This window comes from Fukomys damarensis, unplaced genomic scaffold (genome assembly GCF_012274545.1).
Source record: "Fukomys damarensis isolate Sample0158 unplaced genomic scaffold, DMR_v1.0_HiC HiC_scaffold_14, whole genome shotgun sequence".
NCBI classification, from domain to species: Eukaryota; Metazoa; Chordata; class Mammalia; order Rodentia; family Bathyergidae; genus Fukomys; species Fukomys damarensis.
In genome coordinates, this window is record NW_022900926.1 from 84,120,406 (window position 1) to 84,136,210 (window position 15,805).

General features: G+C 33.9%; 1 protein-coding gene across 2 annotated transcripts in view; it reads right to left on the reverse strand.

Annotated features, from left to right (window-relative positions):
- Fut9 (fucosyltransferase 9) overlaps nucleotides 1–15,805 on the reverse strand; it is a 187,301-nt gene that overhangs the window by 157,702 nt on the left and 13,794 nt on the right. Inside the window, exon 2 of one of the 2 annotated variants that reach the window (XM_010603646.1) lies at nucleotides 3,410–3,576. The exons of the other annotated variant lie outside the window; for it this stretch is intronic. The gene's annotated coding sequence lies outside the window, so the exon portion shown is untranslated. The remainder of the gene's footprint in view (nucleotides 1–3,409; nucleotides 3,577–15,805) is intronic. 2 annotated transcript variants of the gene reach the window in all.

A 15,805-nucleotide genomic window follows, 5' to 3' on the forward strand; every position in this document is an offset into this window, starting at 1 on the left:
TCAACTCTGTTTCTCTGAATCCTAACATTTTCCCCTTCGTTGAGCCTGACCCATATCTGTCCCCTTTCACTGCCACCTAGTCTAGGTTGAAGTTCTGTATTGTTCCTTAGTTTATCAAATGAAATGATTCACCTGGCATATTAAATATTTTGAAATATTCATATGTCGATATGACAGTTTGAACAGGTAAGATTGTACACAGAAATAATGCTAAAATAAAAAGTGAAAATTTACTTACATTAAAATTGTCATTAACAAGTAATTATTTTCATACCTAGAATAGCAAAAGATTACTTAAAATTATTATGACTCTGCTGTGGCCACTTTCCTCACAAGTGCAAGGACCCATGTTCGATTTTGGGATCAAAAAAAATTACTATGACTCATGGAATATAGTAATTAGAAACAGTAGAAAGTACTCCTAGACAAATGTAAATAAACAAATAATAACAGCTTTCCCAAAGTTTAAGCAGAATGTGATTCCAAATAATGCAGTTTAGCTTAAATTAGGAAAGAAAAAAATAGAACAAACTACTGATCAACATTCCACGGCCTAATTCAACAATTTCAATTAATACTTGTTTGTTAGTTGCAAGATTCTGTATCAACACAAATATTAAACAATATAGTCAAATGTGTCACATATTGAAGCAGCAGCAGTATTGGAAAATAAAATTTGTTTATTTGTACGCTTGTGTTTCATTTGAATTTACCAGGCACAATTGAGCTTTTCAAGAGATATGGATTTTTGGAATGTTTCCATTCAAATCTAAGCAATTATAAACATTAAGTGCTTCTGCTAAAGAAAGTCTGTCCCCCTTGTATCAGTGGAAGCTAAATGATTAAATTCAGAAAGTTCTGCAAGGAATCAATTCAGATTTAACCTAAGTTATTTAGGTCATTCTGTGTTGGTTCCGGGAATCATTCTTTCAGTTAAAAGACATATTGTGAGTAATGGAAAAGTCACCTAGCATCAAGGACTCCATTTTTACACACACACACACACACACACACACACACACACACACACAATTTTTCAATTTGGAATGTGTACAAATATTATATAAATTATATTGCTTGGAGTGCTCTTGATGTTCCACCTCCTTCATGTTCTTTATTCACATACACCTATAAATACAATTACTGTTATTTTTAAATAGAACATTATTTTCAGTGGTATACATCTAGACTACCATAATTTTTTTTTCTTTTTATTGAGTTCATTGGTACAATCTAGGTGTACAGTACAGTTACATTCATTACAGGGATCCTGTACCTTTACATGACAGGTCTTGGTTCTCATTTTTTCCCATTGTTCCCACCCTCCCTTCACCCCCTCCTCCCCTCCCCATTTACAAACACTTTATTTCCATTTTTTCATTTTCTCATATTTTTTTCTTTTCCCTTATTCCTTTTCCCGTACCCTTCCCACTTTCCCTACACCTTTAGCCCCTTTCTTCCTATTTCACATTGTTAATTATCCCATGAGGATCTTGTGTACTATTGCAGTTTTTCACACCAGAGAAACTATTTGGTATTTACACATGTGTGACTTATTTATTTCACTTAGGAGTATATCCTCAATATGTATCCATTTTCCTATGAATGACTCTAATTTCTCATTCTTTATGGCTGAGTAATATTCCATTTTATAGAAAAACCACATCTTCTTTATCCAGTTTCCAACTGATGGTCAGATGGGCTGTTTTCAAGTTTTAGCTATTACAAACTGTGCTGCTATAACCATAGGTGTGCATATGTCACTATGATATGATTCTTTGGTTCCATTTGACCCAGCCATAGCTCAGCTGGGTATCTTTCTAGATTACCATAATATTAAGGGGAACAAAGTCAATTAGAATAAAAGCAAGATTGTTTTATAGTAACTGAAACCTGAATGTGCATAGACTGGCAAATCTTGATCAAATTTAACAGGAGTTAGTTTTAAAAAATATTATCTTAAAGACACCAATGTCCCTATTCACTTTCTCATTTAAAAATGTCTTTCCAGCCTTTCTCTATTGTTCCCCTTTTAAAAATGTCCCTTGGATATAAAAGAATTAAAGGTCGGAACAGGAACCTTGGAAGCTGTTGACTTAAGTCTTAAAACATTTTTAAAATGGTACTGTGAAGTGGGAAGGGTAGGGGAAAGGAAGGGAAAAGAAAAACTATGAGAAAATGAAAATATGGAAACGACGTTTTTGTAAATAGGGAAGGGTGGAGCAGGTGAAGGGAGCACAGGGCTATGGGGAAAAAATGAGAATCAAAACCTGTCATGTAAAGGTACAAGATCCCAATGATGAATGTAACTGTACTGTATACCTGAAAAGTACCAATAAACTCAATGATAAGAAAAAATGGTACTATGGTAGCATTCTGAGTGCTACAAGAAAATATAGAATTCAAACAAAATTAATCATTCATAGAAGTTATGCTCCTAAAAGTATAATAATCATAACCTCAAAATTCTTAAATCAAAAAGTGTATAAGTTATTTAATAGCTTAATTTTACTCTAAATCAAGTGTTCACAGATTTGGAGATTTTATAGGCAGAAAAACATTCAAATAAAATAATATTGCAATAAAGCTAAGCAAAAACAACAACCAAATACAACTGTCATCTGTTGTGACTATTTAACAAAATATCTGTTACATTATTATTGTAAACTTTTTAACGAAAGGATTGTCATTTGCAGTCAAACATATATACAACAATTATAACTAGAGTAAAAGACAATGCTACAAACTAATCAAGCTATGGTTTACGAAAAACACAAGTGCACCAAATTTTAAAGAAACAACCTTGAAAATGTTAGCATCAATTTGGAAAAAGCAACTTGGTTAAAATAGAAGGCAATCAGTCGCAAGCATTTTCTCTAACACCTATCTGGGAATTTCCATCATGACATTTAATGGTTATGTTGCTGCCGCTCGCCTCTGTGCTCATAATTGCTAGTTGAATTGGTGTGCCTGTACCATTCCAGTAACGTCCATGGGCTATGAGTAACCAGGCCACGCAGCAGGGAAGCAAGCAGAGCTACATCTGTATTCACAGCTCTTCAACGTCACTGGTGATACGGCCTGAGCTCCGCCCTCTGTCGTATGTGCACCGGCCTCAGATTCTAACAGGATTGTGAACCATATTGCGAACTCTGCCTGAGAGGGATTTAGGTTGTGTGCTCCTTATGAAATCTAATGCCTGGTGATCTGCAGAGAAATTGAGGTGTCCATGCTAGTGCTAGAGAGTGGCTGCAAATATAGATTAACGTCAGCAGAGAGGTTTCACTAAACAGACACCATAATAAATCGATTGCTTACAAACTCATATCAAAAATCTATCGGTGATGGGCAAGTAAAATTTAAGGTGTATTTGGTGGCAGGCTTTACAGGGGCAAACGAATTGATGTACCTCAATTGTAAAGTTGCATCTGGTGGCAGGCTTTAAGTCAGAATCCAGCACTTTCTTTTAGTCCATGCACGGCCCATTGTTTTATTTGCTATCTCTGTATATCACTCTTTCCAGCACTGTTCACTTGTCTCGGTCTTGGTAAGTTTTTTTAAGCCCACAGGTCAACCCTAGACAAAATGATAATAAATGAATGTCACTGGTGAACTTCTTTGAAAAATGAGAAAGAACCAAATATGAGACAGCAGAAAACCCTAAGACTGCCAACAAAAAGAAAGCTGCATTTAATGGGAAATACCAAGAGACCTAATTAAATTATGGATTCTTTGCAACAGGTGATTGATATTCTCCAAGTCTGCTTTGTATAATATGAGTTAACCAACTGCAAAAAAAGCCACAAGACCCTCAAAAATGCTTTGCCACATGGAGACCAAGCACCCTGTGTTAAGAGATGAGCCTCTGGAATTTTAAAAAATAAGTAAATAAAATAAAAATGTGAGCACAAAGAACAGAAGCCATTATTGAAGGCTATCACTTCATCCAATATATCTGCACCCATAGCATCATTCTTAGGGGTTAACCACACTGCTAAAGCTGCACTGGGGATCAAATTCAGGACCTTGTGCTTGTGAGGCAGGCAGAGTCACTGAGCTAAATCCTGGCCCCAAGACATTTTTACTGTTGGGGAAGAGTTGATCATGCCTGCTGCTAAAGGCATTTGTTGTGAACTTTTAGGAGAGGTTATCATTCAAATGCTGGCACATATTATTTGTTGGGTTGCAATCATAGCTAGACAAAACCACAGCCAATATTGAGCCATAATTGTTACTCAGAAATAATCAGTTACCAATATTTACAAGCCAGGTTAATGAATCTACTAATTTTTGTTTTTGTTTTTGTTTTTTTTTGAGACAAGATCTTGCTATATAGCTCAGGCTAGCCTTGAACTCACTATGTATCCCAGGCTGGCCTTAAATTCTCAGAGATCTTCTGCCTCAGTCACTTGAGTGCAGGGATTACAGGTCTGCACCACCATGCCCAGTTCATGTCTACTGATGTTGACAACAATGGTAGCTTTATTCCTGTATTTAAAAATATGCATGCATGTGTGTATAGTGCACATATATACATATACAATGTGTATATAATTATATTTTGGATATCTTATGGATCCGGGAAGCTCTAAAATATTTGCATAAGACAGTGCTGTTTTGTAACTCATGTTATCTTTATAATCTCAAATAAAAGAGCTTACAGTGGTTTTTATTTTGTTTGTCTTGAGGTTTTGGCTTTGTTTTTTCTGGTGTGTGTTTTTTTGAAACTATGTCCTATCTCCTCTTTGAGACATGTTATTGTAATTAAAACGTGAAGCATAACTCAGTGTGAACTCAGAGCCAGTTCCTGTGAAAATGAAGGTAACATCGGCAGGAAATAATTATGATACTATTTTAGAAATAAGAAATATTTCAGATGTTTGAACAATGCAATTTAATTAAAATATAAGAAACAAGTCAATCAAGATAATCTGTTTTTTTCTGAAGAAAATTTCTAGATATTTTAGTCATAGGCCTTCTTCCGGAAACAAATACTTTTATTTTTTAGTAGGGTACCAAAATATGAATATAACTATATCACTATTTTTCAAATATACAGACAACAAAGTAAGGGTCTGTTTCATGTAAAATAAATTCTGCTTTAATTATATAGATATTTGTAGGTAAACTTTTTTTTTATGAAATATCCAGGTAATAGCTGTCATTCTTATTTCTGTCTAAAAGTATTGGCTGAAGGGATACCTAGAAAACTGGCCCCGTTTCTCTGACTAGTAATGATCAAGGCATAAATGATTTTCTAAACACAAATTCACACCTAGGGTGTTTTGTGTTTTGTTAATATAAGGTGGGACCATATGAAAGTTAAGTAAGTACAGTAGAAAAGTCATTGAGAGAAATTCTTATGGCCTGTGTTTTTTATGTCTCCCCATTTTTTTTAAAGATTTTCTTAAGATCCAGACTCTTGACTGTTCTGATATTAAGCACCTGTTTGTATTTTTAAAAATTTTTTTTTTTTTTTTTTTTTTTTTTTTTTTTGAGACAGGGTCTCACTATGTAGTTGAGACTGACCTGGAATTCACTATGTAGCTCAGGCTGGTCTCGAACTCAGTTATCCTCCTGCCTCAGCCACCCAAGTGCTGGGATTACAGGAGTGCGCCACGACACCTGGCCTTCAAAAATGTAGTTTCAAACAGCTTCAAACATAAATAAGAATATTTTAGAGCTAAAATGTTATTAGAAAATACTTTAATGAAAGAGGAAATAACTTTCAAATAGTTAAATGTGTCATCTCCAGTCCATCTCAGAGTCACTCAGTTAAAAGGCAGGGTTTATTAGTTCAGTAAATTGTCTCCTATACCACACTACCCATACCTTTGCCGAGTAGCCATTGTTTTGCTTTGTAGAAGCAAAACACTGGAAGGAAATCTGTGTAGAAAATCAGTTGCCTGGGTATAGCTAGATGTCTGTCTCAGGAAATAGTCAATGATTGAATTAATTTATTTGCAGGACATTTATGCAATTCACATGTAGATTACAAGCTCTATAGTCCGCCAAGCACAATGGGAAAAATTGTGTGACATAGTATCTTTCATCCTGATATTTTAGGTGCTAAAAGAGTTAAATAAGAATTCAATATATAAAATATTTACTATATATCAGGCTAGTTGCTTCATGATACACATAAACCTTTTCTTCAAGAAGATGGAAGTCCACAGGAAGATACTGATATATAAATATATAACATATACATAATATTTACCAAGTTATGTTTGGTAAGATGAATGAAAAAAGAGAAAACCTGAAGGGAGGAATACTAGTAAATATAGGGAAGACGCAGAAACACTGGTATACTGGACAACTGACTGTGGGGAGCGGGACAGATGACTACAGAAAAAGAAGAAACACTGTGGTTGTAAATGTAAGGATTCTAAGGGATCAGTTACTATTGCTCTGCCACCCTCCCTGTACTTCCTGTTGTAGTGACAAAACTAAAGAAAGTGAAAAAGTTAAAGTACAGTGAAGCTGGTAGCATGTTAACTCTTTCAAGGATCTTGGGGAAGGTTACCAGAGTCCAATATCCAGTGGATCATCTCAAGTTTATTTCTTTGACTTAATTTTCCACATCTTAGGATTCAAGTTTCAATATGACCTGCAAAATAGGTATTTATAAAACTATACTCCTCTCTATTTGGACTGTACTGTTTGCACTCTTCTCATCCTATTTTATTTAGACCATTTACCAAGGTTTCTTTCTCAAATACTCTGTTTCCAAGGATCCTACAAAACAGGAGTCATCACCAACAAAATAAAATATGAGCTCAATTCCATGCCACTTAAGCATTTTATGATCTGATTCCTATCAGTATCACCTAAACTCCTGTCACTTCCTTTCCTTTTCTATTTTCAACTTTATTTCTGATAATACTGAACAGTTGCAGTTCCAGAACATGTTATGATTTTGCACTCCTGTGCCTTTTCATTGTGAAATAGTTGACACTCAATGTTCTTTGTAGACTACATGACTACACTATTGTAGGGCTGATGGATAAATAAATTATTGTAATCCTTGGTTTTTTCAGAATTTCATATAGAATGTGTTGGATTATCTCAATTTTCCAGTATCTCAAATAATATGTGTTTTTGTTCTTCTAAATGGTTCTTAAATAGATGGACCATTTGAATAATTATGCACTGGCACTCTGTTAGGCACTGAACAAAGACAAATTGTTATAACCTCTGCAAAACAAAGCACATACAAGAGCCAGACCCAGTTAGACACTAAAATATTTCATTTAAGATCATAGTCTACATATTTAGTTAATACATACCAATGATACCTGGCATATACCAGGCAGCCAAAGGCAAAATAAGGGTGAAGAGACAGCAGGAAAACAAGCAAGCAAAAAGAGAGAGAAAGATGGAGACTGATAAACTGTTTGGATTTAGTCTGAGAGGTATAGTCCTTTCATATAGTTCTAACCCAAGAAATTTTTCTATAAACAATATTTTATGAAAAAATCATTATGCAAAGAAAATATGTCCCTGTTCCATTATTATTCCATTAAGTCTGCACATACTTATTAGTTGCTTGTTACATGCTTGTATTATTATTATTATTATTATTTTTTTTTGTACCAAGGATCGAACTCAGGTCCTTGCCCTTGTGAGGTAGGCGGCAGATCCACTGAGTTAAATATGGGGCCCACATGCTTGTACTATTTTAGCAAATAAGACAGATAAGTTCTCTTTCATCACAGAGCAAGGAGCAGAGAGATAAACAAGAGGAAATTTCAAGTGTGTTAGGAAAATAATAAAGGAGGGGGTATAGTAAGAATTGTGAGGAAAGGGTATTACTACTTTTGACTGGGGCAGACTCTATGAAGAAGAGGGAATTCTTGAGCTGAGACCGAGATAAATGAATAAAGATATTTATATAACATATTGTGTGCATAGTCCTTGCAGGGTCGGGGGACTTGTCAAGTTCAACAAATTGAATGAATTAAAATGACAGACAGAACACATGGTATAAAACTAGAGCAAAATTATAGACTCAGTAATGCAGGGGCTTATAGGAACTTTTGTGAATTGATGGACAGCTAATGGGGAGTTGGCAGTAAGCATCAGTGTGAATGTCAATCAAAGGAGAGAGCAATCACCATAAACATTCTCTGAGGACTATGAAGTTCCTCATAAGTCCTCATGCCAGTCACATGACTGACACTCGGATGTTTTTCCTTGGGTTCCATCAGTAGCATAAGTAATTGAATGATGCTCATTTCACCTAAACCTTCCAAAAGGACCTACTGTGTGCCTATTACTAACATTGGTGATAGGAATACAAAGATTAAAGGCATGGTCTTGTCTTAAGAGACTATAAAATGTAAAGAAAAATTTGCATACAATAGCATATTATAGAATAATGCATTAGTTCTAAGGAGGAGATATTGAAAGATTAAAGTGAAGATGACTCATCCTCGGGAAGTGGTTTAGATTTCTTGACAGAGGTAAAAGTTGAATTTGGATAAGTTAGCCAGGCCCCAAAGGGCTCCATATAGAAGGAAGGCATAGCCAAAAGGAAGACGTATTTTTATACAGGTGATGCAAAGGCCTTTTAGCTCAGTATCACTAAAGCTTAAGGGAAATTATGACAATGGGAAATGAGAGCTGGGAAATAAACAAATAAAACAGATTATGAAAGTTTGTGAAGCCATTTCAAACTCCTTAGACATTATTCTGAGGTTAATTAAAAGATACTGCTGGATGTTAAAGATTTGATATGACTTATTCAGCATCATATTTTAAATAGATCTCTGGCACTTGATAGGGAAAATACTGGACATTTTTTCCTAGATGCATTCTGGAAGAGAATTTTTCTAAGAATGCCAAATATCTTCTGAATTTCTGAAATATTTAAATACCTTCTAGTTGTGACAAACAGTTTTTAAAAGAGAGTAGCCTAATATTTTCTTTCTAGTCTCCAACATGTTGTTCTAAACGTATTTTATACTCAGTGTGCACTGGAAATGAGGAAGAATAAAAGCATGATGTTAGGTTTGCCCATTGATCAGACATTATCCCAACAAGGGCTTGAGATGCCCTTCATTTTTCAATCTTGGATTCCAGTGAATTCATCTGAGGTGGATCAGACAGAGACGCTCTGAAATGGGTATTTGCAACCTTTCTGCATCTCCAAAAACCTCTTCTGATGTGATTCCATAATTAGAAGTTAAATGGAAAACCTTACTTTACAAAAAAAAAAAAAAGTCTTCTGGCTACTGTTGTGAGGGTGTCCATTGATGTGATCCAGGCCTTCTTAGGGTCCTTTGACCTTTGTGCAACACTTTGATTTGACGCACTGCTTTCTCTTCAAGGATGGCCGCATCTGTTCCAAGGCTGCATGTCTCCGGTCTCTGGAGTGTTTGAGGCATCGGCATCAGGCTCTAATTAAGTACTTTGTGTGAAAACTTGTAGCTTTCAGAATCTTATCTCAGCTTTAACTTTTAGCCAATAGTTATGTACATTTTCACTTGTATTACAAATAAAGTGTGGTCCCACTCACCCAACCCAACACTCTTAAGCATCTATGTTGCCATTCTGTACTTAGAATTAAGCATAAAGGCCTTTAAAAAAAAACATGATATCTGTGTGAGTATATTTCTCTGTAAAGATAACATGTTTGTCTCTTCTAATATTCAATATGCTTTTAATAGTATGCACTAATGATTGAGCATTTTATTGTTTTATCTAAAGAGATAAAGATAATTTCAAGGACTCATTATGTTCTTTTTTAATGTGCTGGGTATTGAACTCAGAGTCTTAGCCTCTAAAAAGTATTCTACCTTGGAGCTATACTCCCATCCCTGAGAAATCATCTTTGAATTCTGTCTTTGTAGTTTACTTTCTTTCATTTTCCATTTCCACCTTCTTATACATCAAAGCGATAAAATATCATTGACACAGTCAATTTCTCAGTCATGGCCAAACATTTAAAGCTTTCCTGTTAAAGGGCTTTATTTTTAGATGAATATGTTTATATTCATCTGTTTCTTCATTCATTCATTGTATCATTCATTGATCTAGTTTCTAGTCTTACAGTTATTTTATACTCTTTCTTCTCAAAGTGCAGAAGTTCATGTGGAAGTTAGAAATCCCATGTCCTACCACACGTTTACTGAATAAGAATCTGCTTTTTAATAGTTTCTTTGGGTGATTTATATGAATGTATTAGAGGTGTACTCCTTTTCTTTTGTCTCCTTCACGATGTTCCATAGCACATATAAACAACAGCAAGAGTGGTTAAAATGGGACACAAGATTTTATGGACAAAATGAACAGCCCGCCAAGTAAAGAAAATTTAAGGTTCTAAAAAACTTAGCTTTTTTATTTTTATAGTACTGTAGATTGAACCTAGGACTTTCATGCTGAGCTACATTTCCAGCCTTTAAAAAGAATGTTTAATTTTGATACAGGGTTTCACTTAGTTGCAGAGTTGCCTGAGCTGGATTAGAATCTGTGGTCCTGCTGTCTCAACCTACCAGAGTGCTAAGATTACAAGTATGTACTGATCCACAGATTGGGAATTAGCATTTATTTTCTCTCTGTTATATTTGAGTTTATTAGAATCATAATTAAATATGAATGGTATTAGAGGAAGGTCTTACCACTAATGACCATACTGACAAATTGGGAAAAAATTTCAAAAAAGTTGATTTGGCTAAAATATTGTGACAGTCATTCGTGTGAACCCCTTGGGATTAATTCATGCATCACAACAATTATGCAATTCATGGATAGATTAAATGTATCAGATTAACATTACTCCATGTTTGATTTAGATATTGTAGTAAGTTTCAGAGATATATTTAGTCTTCATAATTTGCTTCTTCATTTGCTTATTCTTATAGCATGGAAATCTGCTCAAAGCCTTTCAAAATTCAGGCAAATATTAGTTTGAATGGATACATTGGCAATGAAAATTAGATATTCCAAAAGTATGAATCTGCTTAGTACTTGCATAGAATCTCTTCCAAAATATAAATGTTCTGGGTTGAGATGTATAAAAATATTAAAATTTTAAGCATTCAGAAATGTTAGAAATGAAATTACATGTTTATACCCACTTAAAAATTAAGGTACCTTTGAAATTCTTCTGAATAAATGCCACATTCATGTATGAAAGTGTGAGTGCTTAAATTTTCCAAGTAGCCTCTTAAAATGAAAGGCACTGCATATATTAGAATCATGGGATATATATGGATTAAAGAATAAGAGGAAACCAAATAAGTAGGAGATAGAATACAGTTGTGCAAAGCAAAGGAGATAGACATGAGATGAACTGAATATGAATTTTCATTCATAAATGCCAAGTGACATTTACTGATTCAAGAAAAGAAATACAATAGAGAAAACGACATATTTTTAAAGTGTTCGTGTCCTTTATGTCATGCAAATAATCACTCAGTAATATCTATAAGTAACTAAACAAAATTTCCCCCACCTTCACTTCCTGTCCTCTCACCTTTTGTTCTGTCCCTTCCCATCCTTCTATTTATTTTAGTACTATAATGTCGTGCTAGAAAGCGTATGATATATTAGTCAGGGTGCTGCATTGTTTTCTTTTCGATATAGATTTTATCTTTAGTAAAACAATAACTCAAGAAAGTAATGCATGAATATTCACTGCTCTTTACATGAATTGTACTTTATAGCCTATTTAGATATTGATGATTTGGTTTTTTTCCTATCATTTTGTTCTGCAGGCTTGATTTCATATAGGAAACCATTTCCCAAATAAAGCAGGGACTAAACGAAAAAGAGAGTTTTAGTGTCTAACCAAAATGTCATTATTATGTAATTATTTCTAATAACTATTATGATGATGATGTATGTACTCCTTTACTATTTGCAGTGATGATAGAGTTACGCATTTTCCCTAGTTGGTAAGAAACTGCTTCTATCCCTATATCTGCTTCAATCTGAGGACTTGCTTACTTGGTATTATTATTTTTTGTATGTTTCTGAAGAATAGTTTTAGGATGAAGGGAAATTGACCTTAGAAAGTTTTGAGAGACTTGGCCAGTTTCCAAGCTATGTATGTTTTCTGGATCTGGGTATTTCAGTTGGAGTCATTTCCCTTTATGAGCAATTTATTCTATCTATCTGTGAATCGTTACACACATTCCAGAGTTGGTCTGTCTCAACCGCCAAAAAAATGCTCCTGCTATTCAACAGAAGTTCACTAACTATTTAGCAATTTTATTAGTGATCAGATTCTCTGTGAGCCTTAGACATCAGGTCATAAGTTAAAAAGTATTACAGTTACTTTGCCAGTGACATTCAACAGGACATATTTAAAATCCTAAAACAAAGCTTAGCAGGGTTATGAAACTACTGATAACATGAGCTTTCAGTACTTTTCTGACTTTTACTAATAGAGTGGTTTACTTTTAAATTTCTTTGCTTTTTTTCCTGCGTAAGGTGTAATTAATTATACAGAATTTCAACTTCCATCATAGAGTGCTGAAAAACACATGTAATTGTTCTTAATAGGATTTTCTGACTAGCAGTACAGAAATTTCTTTCCGAGAATCAAAAAATTGTCATGCAGAGTTGAACAGGATGCAAATCTAGCCTGGAGTTTTCCTACAACTGCTCTAATAATATGTACTGTTCATCTACTCCTCAGGTTGCCATTAGGAATGAAAGCATATTATCTCAGTAGGATGCTGTTATCTCTCTGGTTACACAGCCTGCCTACAGTCTGGGCCTAGCTTACACGGGGAACTTGAAACATCATGAGACCCACACCAACACAAAGATAATAATGAAGTGACCCAATTTGTATAAGTTAACAACAGGCAGATCTGAATGTAGAAAACATGGGTCAATTATATTGCCTGCCTTCATGTATAGAAAATCAGATTTAGTCTCTCCTTCCTACATTTTTAACATTAAAATTTTCAAACATACTTATCAAAGAACCCTTTCGACTTGGTATCTGAGGGAGTGTAATTTATTTTTTATTTTATTTTTATTTTTAGGTACAGGAGATCGAACTCGGGTCCTTGTGCTTGCAAGGCAGGCGGTGGAACCACTGAGCTAAATTCCCAGCCCTGAGGGAGTGTAATTTAAAGTAATAATAAACCCTGGAACTACTCAGATATTTAATATTAATTGTACAAGCATATTTCTTTCTTCTTGTCCTTTCCTTATCACCTTTCTTTCTAGTGCCACCTATCTTGTTAAAATCTTAAATGTACTGTGAGAAAAAAAATTACTGGCCATATAAAATTGGAAACATGCATGTAAAAGTAAGAGCAATTATAAATTAAATCATTTATTTTGAAAATGTGTGCTACAATCACAACAGTTATTAAGGACAAATATTTGATTCTGAGCCTCCTGGGAGTCATTAGAATTGTACGCACAATATAATCAGTACTAAAAATGTATAACTCCTGTGGAAAACAATGTGAGAAATATTCCTTAGCATATTATCATAAAAGGTCTGGGTTTCTCATGAATTCCCATTATAAATGCAACAATCCATTCCAGAGATTTCAATATAGACTGAAAACATAATGGTAAAGAACAATTCAGTGAAATTAGTTCTGGGAAAGGTGAGAACAATGAAAGCTTGCTGTATAGATATGAAATTTAGAATATCTGAAGAAAGAATCATAAATGAAATCCTTGGGCTGTTCGGATGTGGATCTTTTGCTTTTATCTTGCTTTATTTAGATAATTTGAATGTCTCCAGGATCTGTGGGGTTTTTAATGAATTGCAATAAAATACTGTACTAGTTTTTTAAAATTTCCTATCTATCATAAATCAAGAGTTCTGTAAAATGTAATACTAAATAAACTAGGAAGAAAAAGGTAGATATGGACTATTCTTATTCAGACTTAGAGAAGTCCAGCGTTTTGATTTGTTTCATGTTTTATTTTCCATTCTAAGTGGTGTAACTGAGAGTAGTGTATCTCACTCTCATTTTAATTTGCAACAATTTTCCTAATGTCTACCAATAGTTATCATTTTTTTCACATACTTTCTTTGCCAACTGTTTATCTCTCTTATTGAACTGTTTGAACCTTTTACAGCATATTTGACTCACATGGGCTTTTTACAAATAATTTAATGTGATAGTTCTTTAGATATTATGCATATAAGCCCTTTATTATGTATTAATTTTGTAAATATTTCCTGCCATATTCGGTTGTTTTGTGGTGAAGCATTGCATTGTTACCAATTATGTCAGGTTGGTTGATGGTATTTAGACTTTCTGTGTCCTTATATATCTTATTGTATTAATTAGAGGGGCTGTCCAACATCTTCAGATATAATTGTGGATTTCACTTTTATACTTTCAGCTTGATCAGTTTTGTTTCTTGAATTCTAAACTGTTCTTAGCAGCACGCAGTCAGATTGCTGATAAATTTTCCCAATATAATGTTGTATTATTATTTCTAGTAATTTTGTTTCATCTAATGTTTACTTAAATGATAACCTTTCCTATTTAATTTTATTAGTATTAATATGGTATTTAATTTTCTAGTCTTTTGTGCCTTTTTCTCTTTCTCTCCCTCCCTCCTTTCTTTTCTTTTACCCCCCTCCCTTCCCTCCTTCCTCCCTCCCTCCCTCCCTCCTTCCCTTCCTCCCTCCCTTTCTTCCATAATGGCTTTTTGACGGATGGTCTTAGGACACATCTCAGGCTAGGCTTGAAGTTACTGTGTGGCCCAGGCTCTGTTCAAACTCATGGTGATCCTCCTGCTTTGGCCTCTCAAGTGCTAGAATTTCAGACATGCACCACTACAGCTGGATTATAATGTGTCTTTCTTGTAAAAAAAAAAAAAACATATAGCTTGGAATTGTGATTTATACCCGTTCTAGAACATTTGTTTTTAATTGAGTTATCTATACTAATAGTTGTTATAATTATTAATATGGTTGAATCTAAATCTACTGTTCTGCCAGGTATTTTCTTTTTATTTCTATCTTTTCTTTCTTTATGTTTTCATGATTATTTTGAATTGGGTTTTTAATAATACTATTTTCTTCATTGCTGGGGTATTAATTATATTTTAAATGTTTTGGTTGATGCAAAATGTCTAAAATATGTAAGTGAAGTGTTACAGTTTAGTTCAAGTAAGTAGTTATGACAGAAAGTTACAATATATTTCCAGTAATTTTCTCCCAAACTTGGAAGGTCCTTGTCATATTACTTTTACATATGTAACAAACCTATCTTTTACATGTGACTATCTTTATATTAGACAATTATTATTTACAGTAAACAATTAAAATATTTCTTATCATCATAAAATAAAAATATTTTATCATCATTATTGGTGCTACTATTTTTACATACTCAGGATCCCAGCATGTCACACATGTCACATGCTCTGTCACTGAAATACACCCCAAGCCTAGCAACAATGTTCCTAAAAATTCCTACAATTCTTCATTTCTGTGTGGAGATCCAAGTTTCTATTTGACATTTACTTCTAGCTCTTGAGGAATCTTCTAAACATATATTATTGTGAAGTTCTTTTCATCTTTGATTTTATGCAGTTTGAATACAATATGTAAAGGGGATCCTGTGCATGTATAATTTATTATTATTTAGCTTTCTTGGAGTTCTCTTGACTTCTTGGATCTGTGATTTGAGGATTTCTCAGAAGAAATCTTGTCCACTGCTTGTTTTTATAATGAAATTTTCCTCTACCTCCTCAAACTTTTCTTCTGCTTTCTCTTCTTCTTCTGAAGCTTTAATTATATTGTAATAGATTATTTGCTGTTGTCTCAGAATTCTGAAATGTTCTGTTTTCATTTTTCTTGTTTTTT